Source organism: Neophocaena asiaeorientalis, unplaced genomic scaffold (assembly GCF_003031525.2).
Source record: "Neophocaena asiaeorientalis asiaeorientalis breed wild unplaced genomic scaffold, Neophocaena_asiaeorientalis_V1.1 scaffold515, whole genome shotgun sequence".
Taxonomy (NCBI): Eukaryota; Metazoa; Chordata; class Mammalia; order Artiodactyla; family Phocoenidae; genus Neophocaena; species Neophocaena asiaeorientalis.
In genome coordinates, this window is record NW_020175829.1 from 2,027,098 (window position 1) to 2,036,225 (window position 9,128).

Consider the following 9,128-nt stretch of genomic DNA (forward strand, 5'->3'; position numbering starts at 1 on the left):
ATAACGAAAAAAAAAAAAAAAAAAAAAAAACCTGATTCACGGTGGAAAGTGTGCCATTTTTTCTTCCCTTCATCCACTTTTCTGCCTGCAACTCCAACATGATGGCTCACATTGTATCAGCCACCTTGGGACCATGAAGAACAGACCAGGAGAATATTAGCAACCTCAGCCCCAAAATTCTCAAAGCACTGAACCACCGGCAGCAAACGCCCACTCTGCATTCTTATTATGTGAGAAGAAGCCTTTATATGTGTAAGCAATTTTGTAAACATGCACTTTGAAAGATGACAATATGAAGACGGCAATGCTTCTCTCTCTCTCTCTCTCACACACACACACACACACACACACGCAAAATAAAGCTTAAACCAGGTTAAAGTGTCTACTTGAACAATAGTATAATCCTGTATATTGTCAAGTGCAAATGTGTCTCACACGATGCCGAAATTCTCATCTGTCTGGATTTAGAGGCAGATGGTGGCTTTAGATAAACCTCTGAAGAAAAGCAAACTCCAAGAGTTACCAATTTAACTCTGATATCGGCATGAACAGAGCAGCCTGCTAACCAGGCCTCAGGTAAGCACCACTCAGCTTATGGCAAACCTCTTCTTGGTTTTGGCCAGGAGCCCCATATAATCTCTGAAGGTCACCTTGCAGGTTGGCTGCCTTCTTGAGAACTTGCTTGGTTACAAACTTGTTATACATCAAGAGGAAGATATCACTACCATGTAGGGTGAACTGTGTGGCGTCGTTCTTCCCTCCTCTCCTTCCTGCCACCCCCTCGGCTCCCTCCATCTCACCCTCCTGCTTTACCTTAGTACACAGCATAATGGTTTGGAATTTAAGGCCAAGATTTCTGAATTAAGTTCTGACTACACTTACAAGCTGTCACTAATCTAGCTAGCCCTCTGCCGCCTCATCTGTGAAAGAGGGCCAGGGGCGCTCACTCACGTGGATGCGGTGACAACTAACTCAGCTCATGCTCTGGGTATATTTCGGCGGGAAAAGCCGGCAGGCACTTGGGGTGCATTGATGGTAAGGGGTCAAGAGCATTTAAACAGGCAACAGCCAGGGAGGAGCACCGGATAACACAGACCAGGGGCTACTCTGCAAACATGGACTGCGCTTTGTCTGCCACGTGCCAGCCCCACTCCTGCACCCAGACACCACCTCCAGAGGCAGCAGCAGGGGGTCTCCATCGGGCAGGATGATGCAGAGGCCACATGAAAACCTTCCACATTCTCATGGTCAAGAGGGAATCAGACAGGTGCTCACTGTAATTCCTACAACTTTTCCATAGGTTTGAAATTTTTCCAAAATAAAGTTGTTGTCTTTTAAAGACAGAATCATAGGGGCAACAGGGAGTGGGCAGGACTAAAAGCCTTTGAAAGCCCCTGTCTTATATGAGGATTCAGGCGACACATTTTTAGTAGCATGGTTTTAAACATCTTTTGAAGTCTCGTGTCATTGCTGTCTTCTCTCTATAATCTATACTTTCAAAGTGTTACCCCGTTCACTTCTTTGTTATAAAAATAACTTTTCTTTTTCCATACTTAGGAATTAGTTGATGATCATAAAAATATTCCATTATTTTATGGTGGTAAAATATACATAATATGAAATTTACCATTTTAACCATTTAAACAAAATCAGTAGTGTTAAAAAGTCTCTGTTCCTTAGTCTATCCTCGAAAAGCCGTTCCATAAATGTTAGAGAGATCATGGGTGGGTGAGTGGTTGGATAGATGGAAAGATGGGTGGTTGGATGGATGGAGAGGTAGATGGACATGGATGGATCCATGGTTAAAATTTTAACCATTTTTAAGTGCACAGTTCAGTTTGAATTTTATCACCTAGAGATAATTTCCCCAAAACGGTAAGTCACTAGTTAGCATTTGGAAAAGTTTCTATTCTTTAGGGATTCTCTTGCCGTCGTGTTCCTTTCATGTTCCTCCTTCCTGAGCATCTCTCCTCTGGCTCCACATCCGTTCCTCCAGCTCCACAATCTCCATTTCTCCCTAGTAGTATTGTCCCACGATCTAGCCTTCACAACTTAATTAAGGTGCCTACCTTGTGTGTCACTCCGCTTCTCTCTCCCGACCCATCTGATACAACATCTTTCTGTCTCCACCTGCCTGAGAGTAGGGCAGGGTGGTGGCTATAAAGGCTGAAGTAAGGGAGAACCCGAAAAAGATGATGGCTGGCAGAGAGAGACCCCCTTGGTGCCCCCAGGCGGAATGTGGGCAGGTGGGGAAAGGCTGCCACAGTGCAAATAGTCCAGCTACGCCACAGTGATGCAGAGAAGAAGGAAGAGAAAAGCAACCTTGGCAAGCACAGGAGCTATGCTAGGCCTTGTTCTTCCTGACCCTGGGAGCACATGCTCGCCCTCTGCTGCCGTCTGGTAGATGACCAGGAGAAATACCAAGCTTTGCAGAGCCTTTGGAAACAAGTCCAACCTATCCAAGAACAGATAGGCCGACTGTCTGAGTCTGAGCATAGCCAGGAAGCCCTCCTTCAAAGGGACAACCTCGTCTATTCTCCCCTGAACTAGATTAGAAAAACAGAAGGGGTGGGGGAGAAGGAAAAGCAATCAAAGAGCCAGAAGTACAGGGTGTTCTTGGAGATTTACTAGAAATTACAAATTTTATAAATTACAAAAATAAGTGCACTTATCACCTGGCACTTTTTTTTTTTTTGCTTGTCATGGTAAGGGAGAATGTCACATCAAAAGTGGTTTGGTAGCATGCTGGAGGAGAAAAGTAGGCTTGGACATTTTTTTTTTTTTTTTTGTGGTACGTGGGCCCCTCACTGCTATGGCCTCTCCCATTGCGGAGCACAGGCTCCGGACGTGTAGGCCCAGCGGCCATGGCTCACGGGCCCAGCTGCTCCGTGGCACGTGGGATCCTCCCGCACCGGGGCACGAACCCGTGTCCTCTGCATCGTCAGGCGGAATCTCAACCACTGCGCCACCAGGAAAGCCCGTCTTGGATTTTATTGGGATTTTTTGCAGTTTGGTTTAACCCTGGTCTTTCAAACCAGGGTGAGGGAGGAGGGAGAGGGCTTGGGTAGGATTGGATAAGGATCATGAATGATGGAAAAGTGCAGGATTCCAGGCACTTTTTCATGCCCTAGCAATCATGGCTCAAAAGCATTCTTGCCATAAAATTGTTTTGCTTTTTGACTTTTTAAACTTTTTTTTGGTGTGATTATATTATCTAAGTGTACTCCTTTAAGAATCATGTATGAGCACAATTTTACATTAAAAAAAAACATTAAATAACCCGAATCTCTTGGTGAAATATGGACTTGAGCACAAAATTCTTGAGTTCTAGAGCCTGGGTGGGAAGGGCTGTGAGGCAGAGAGGAACGACAAGGCACAATTTTTGCTTCCTATTATTTGGAAATTTCTGAATTCACCTTAATCTGACCATAAATAAGATGAAACTTACCTTTGTGTCACCTACGAAAAAAACCCCAAGCTGATGGTATTAAACATAACAGAGAGAAGCAATCGTCACAGTCCAACTGCTCCTACCGATATGCTACGGAGATTGTTCTGTGAGGGGCACTGAGGATGGAGTTAGAGAACACGGCGCCACACGGGGAAACCGTGCGAGGGGCACATCAGAACAGCAGTAATTTAAATGCAAACAACGATGGGACTGATGATAATTATTCTTCTGATTTTAGCCCCACAAGGTCTGCAAAAGATGCCAAGTTTTTAAGCCTCATTAACTGTGACGAAGGCCTCTGACAAAGAAGCTCATATTATTAAATTCCTCAGGCCAGGACATCAGCAGACAAATTGGCAGAGGACTCAAAGGTTTACGTGAAAAAGGACAGAAATGGGACTCAAACAGATCTGGACAGACTTGGATCTAGTAAGACGAAATTTAACAGAGATAAATACAAAGGCTAACACTTAGGTCCAAGAAATTAACTGCGTCATACCAGATGGAGAAATGTGATTTAACAGGAGCATCTGGAGAGAACAGTCCAGTGTTCTGGCTGACCCTGCTTGGGAGGAGTCCCAGTTCATTTGGTATGAGACTGCCAAAAGATTTTTTTTGCGGTACGCGGCCTCTCACTGTTGTGGCCTCTCCCGTTGCGGAGCACAGGCTCCGGACGCGCAGGCTCAGCTGCCATGGCTCACGGGCCCAGCCACTCCGTGGCATGTGGGATCTTCCCGGACCGGGGCACGAACCTGTGTTCCCTGCATCGGCAGGCGGACTCTCAACCACTGCGCCACCAGGGAAGCCCCAAAAGATTTTTAAAAGGCAGAAAACCCAAACCAGTGTGGTCCTGGACAGCGTGAGAACCACAGAGCTGCAGAACGTGAGAGCCTAAAGGGATCTTAGAGAGCATCTTCCATCAGCGTAGACTGTGGGACAGAGGACCAGATGGGTCTGTGTCTGGGTACAACCCTCTACTAGGATACCGTCTCACAGAAGGTAAGCAGCACAGTGAGAAGCGAGCGACCACAGGATGGAAATGGAAGTTTAAGACGAAAGAAGTGAAAACTCAACAGGAATGAAAGCTGGCTCCAAATATTAAATCGTGGGCTGCTGGGCCCCATCCCCAGAGGTTCTGTTTCAGCAGGTCTGATGGTGGCAGAATTTGCATTTCTAACAAGTTCCCAGGTGACATGCAGCTGGTCCAGGGACCACACTTTGAGAATCACTGTTCTAAGTAACAAAATCATTGTTATTGTTTTGTAATATATATATATTTCTAAGATTTTACTAAGATACAATGGCTTATTTCCCAGTAAGTCCAAATTAGGGAGAATTTATTGGTTCTAAAACACCACACATTCGTATTTAAGATTATGCTCTTTTTAAAATTTCATATTGTTTAGCAGAAGTTCCACCTTTACTTTCTGACCCTTAGTGTTTCTTATTAGTTCAGCTTCATAAAGCAGACTTCTGCTTCCGTTTCTGGCATTTTATATAATAGGTAGTTTCCCTCTGGTCTTCCACTTTTCCTGTATTTTTCTATTGTGTTCAGCAAACCAAGCTTCATTAGATTAGTTCAGCTTCATAAAGCAGACTTCTGCTTCTGCTTCCGTTTCTGGCATTTTATATAATAGGTAGTTTCCCTCTGGTCTTCCACTTTTCCTGTATTTTTCTATTGTGTTCAGCAAACCAAGCTTCATTACATATTAAGATGTGACCTGATTTTATCAAATAGTATCTGATTTCCCACATCTTCTAAAATAGTAAATATCGACCCAATCCTTTCCCCCAAAGCCCACCTGAGCACACTGTGTCCAGGGGCCCATTAGATTTTGAAGCAGCTACATTCAATTCCTGATTAATTTAATTTGATCTTATATACGTGAAGCTTCAGCCTTTAGATCCCACTAGGAAAATTACCAGCATATGGAAATGCATATAAAATGACATGCAAAGCAATGCAAATTAATATAAAACATACATCTCTAAATTGCTTGGGAAAACTCTGTAAGCCTTGACATTGATATTATCTGTTTCGCTTCTTGTACTCTGACAAGCAGTGACTGGATCCTTTTACTACAGTTAATTTTATGCAGCATCCAGCACCTGACACTTGTTGACATGCTAAGTGGGAGGTGACCCTGTCTGTGAGTCAGGCAAATGGGATCCTGGCCTTAACTTTGCCACTATTTGGCTCTAAGGCCTTGGACAGGTTTTCAAAATTCTGAGTCTCAGATTCTGCATCTGGAAATGATGGAAATGACATCATCATAATAAAACCACCAGCACTAAGGCTTACCGAGCATCATTTTGTGCCAGGTAAAATGCACACAGGCACACGCTATACATAAGGATGCACACACACATGTTGTGCATACATGATGCACACATGCCTACCCTGTGCATACATCATGCACACAGGCAATCCTCACAACCACCCACAAGAAGGTACCATAGAACGTGTACCCCTTAGATGTGGTGCCATTTCAGAGACTACGAAACCAAGGCAGAAAGGTCAGGAAACTTGCACAAGGTCATAAGCTAGGGAGTGGCAGGGCCAGAGCCAGGGGCCCTCGGCAGTCACACTCCAGGGGCCACTCTTAGCTACACTGCAGCTCTGTTTCATGATTTCCATCTATGTTTCTCCTAATCATTAAATTTTCATGATCTACAAAGTAAAACTTCAAATTTCACCGTCATATGGGCTTCAAAATATGGTTTCAGTAGATGGTGATGGTTTATGTTACATGAGTTTGATATCAGAATGGCAGCGCAATCATACTCGTTTTTTACCTACTACTCCACGAGTGGAAGGGTGGGTCCAGAGATATCCTGTGTGTTCCACCTCTCCTCCTAACTTGCTCCATCCCATTCACATATAAATATGCATGAGGCTCCCTCATCTTCAAAAAGCCATCCCTCCATCCCACTTCGCACTGGAGGAGTTGCTTCCAGGGAGTTAACAGTGACCACTGTTAGTCCTCAGCCCCCCAGCACACACACACTGGCATCACGCGAGGTGCTCACTCCCACTACGGTTTGGGTTGAGACTCAGCACCGTTGCCCTGGTTTTCCTCCCACCTCTCCCCATAAAGATAGGGGCTCTTTTCCAGGTCACCCCCCCAATTTACCCCAGCCTTAAAATAACACCCCAATACAGATGACCCCCAGCTTCTTTGGAGGGTCTGCTTTCTCCAGCCACTTATTATTTTCACTCAGGAGCCTCAAAAGCAGCTCAGACTCAACAAAAGCAAATGTGTCTTTCCTCCCCCAAGCTGCACCTCCTCCACATTCCTTTGTAAATGGCAGCACCCATCTACCCAAGTGCTGGAAGTCCAAACTTAGAGGGAGTCCCCCTGCACTCTCATACCTTACAGTAAACTAGTCAAGTCACTCCAGAGTCTATCCTGAATCTACCCACTTGTGTCATCCTCACTGCCACTGCCTCAGATAGACCTCCAGGCCCCTCATACGCCCCACCCAAACTAGCCGCGTGTACTTCAGGGGCTCCTCAAATCCATTCTCCACACAGCACCTGCAGTTTTGTTTTGAATCTAAAACTCATCAGGATACTTTCAGGTGTGAAACCGTCTTGAGAATCAAGTCCACAAAATGGCCCCAAGGCTTGGCATCAACCAGCCCTGGTACCTGCTGACCTTGCCTGGCGCCATTCTCCCCTCAGGTCACACTGGACCTCTCCTTTCTTTGGACTCTCCCTGCTCTGCTCTCCTCTGGTCTTGGGGTGCCCTCTTTCCTGGGGTGAGAATACTTGCCCTTTCGCCTCCGCCTGCTTAGTTTATGCAGCTCCTACTCATCCTTCGGGTCCACCTTAAATCTCCCCAAGAAGGCTTCCTGCCTCCCCCCAGACCAGTGAGCTACCTCTGTGCTCCCACTGCACCCTAGTATGGGCCTGGCACACAGTAAGTGCTCACTAAATTTGGATTGACAGATTGGCTTTTCAACCTCACATCATACAATCTGTCTTATTGCTTTCTTCCTGCATTCAAACCTACAAAGGCCCAGGTCACCAAGACATACCCCCAACAGTGGTGGCTCTGCTGTCAGTCATTCTCAAGGGAGCAGATACTGGGCACTGCCACGTACAGTCTCCACCTGCCCCCCCCCTTCCCATGACCGAGCTCATTCAAAGTCAGGATGATAACTATTTATTGCCTGCCTATCCCAAGGGTATTTAATGTGATGCCATCAAGTGCCAACTTATTGCCCAACTCCGCCATTCACTCCTATACCCCTCTGGGCAGACATTGCAGTATTTAGTAAATCTGCTTCTCAAAGGAACACTTCTCACCAACCCCCCTCCCCCAAGGAAACTCTCCTTTCACTCAGTGCCACACAACCTGATTCTATGGCTATAGATTCTCTGCAAATACAAGTAAGATATAAGATATGATTCAATAGCATCTTAATCGGCCATTTCTCACAGACAATTGATTCTTAGAAAGTGCAGCAGAGGAACTGCTCTCTGCAACAACCCACTTACTTTTAAAGATTTTACTTCCTCAAGACACCATCAACAAAAGCTATCAAAACGGACAGCTAGGTTCTAGATTGTCTTAGACTGACAGGTGGTTTAATAATAAGGGCATGCTTCTGGAAGATCAGAAGGGGTGACTCCTGTCTACCAAATCACATGGACACTTAATTTAATATTATTCCCAACTCCCTTTATCTTCCGGTTTGCTGCTTTTCAGTTTAAAGGAAGATAAGAGGAAAAGACAAGTGCCTAAGGGCTAAGGCCACTCTCCCTTACCCAGAGAGGGAAATACACGGTTCCCGGCTAAAACAAGGAAAACCTCCCCCAGGCAGGAAAGCTCTGAAATTTACAAAACAATACCCACCCACTAGCACTTCTAGCCTAAGTTAAGATGGTAAACTGACTCGAGAGCCCAGACCTCGTGGCTCGGATCCTCGGAGGCTCCCAGCTCGATGGAAGAGGTGCCGCCACCTCACAGGGGGACGATCCGGGCCAGCTCTGCGGCACGAAAACTTGACCTTAAAAAGCTCATAAGCTCGTCCCAGCGGAAGGCGCGGCCGGGGGGACTGCTCCGCAGCTTCTGATCCCCAAACTATTAAGAGACATCCCACTCCCACCTGGCTAAAGGAGAAGCCACGCCAGCAGCCCGTTCCCGCACCACGCGCCCGGCTCCCGCACACTCGCCTCCGCCGCCCACAGGCAGCGTGGCCCGGCCCCGCGAGTGCAGGGCTGCGGAGAAGCAGGCGTCGCGATTCCGGCTCGGCACGCTCCTCGCCGAGCCCGCCCCTCTGCGCCCCTCACCTGGGCGGCTCCAAGTGGCCAGGAGACCGAGACAGCGGGACCCCTGACCCCGGAAAGGGTGCGTCCGGGAGCCGCGTTCTCACCGCTCGGGGAGAGTCCCAGGAAAACCCCGGTGCGGACGCGCCCCGCTGCTCCCGGCTTCCCCGCCGGCCCTGCCCCGAGAGCCTGGGATGCGGGCGCCGTGGCTCCGTCTCCCAGGACACCCTCACGCTGACATGCGCTGGTCGCCCGGCAGCCCGCGGACCTCGGACAACTTTACAGCGTCCGGCCGCCGGCGGGGCCCCGAAGTCAAAGAGGGCGTGCAGCCAGGCCAAGGCTCAGCCCGCTAACCCGCTGCGGCTGCCCCGGGCAGCCTCCCTCCGTCCTTCCCTCCCTCCC

General features: G+C 47.6%; 1 protein-coding gene across 2 annotated transcripts in view; it reads right to left on the reverse strand.

The window, feature by feature from the left end:
* GCNT4 (glucosaminyl (N-acetyl) transferase 4) overlaps nucleotides 1-9,128 on the reverse strand; it is a 24,843-nt gene that overhangs the window by 15,274 nt on the left and 441 nt on the right. The window contains exon 1 of one of the 2 annotated variants that reach the window (XM_024732761.1): nucleotides 8,751-8,773. The exons of the other annotated variant lie outside the window; for it this stretch is intronic. The gene's annotated coding sequence lies outside the window, so the exon portion shown is untranslated. Of the gene's footprint in view, nucleotides 1-8,750; nucleotides 8,774-9,128 lie in introns of those variants that run through there. 2 annotated transcript variants of the gene reach the window in all.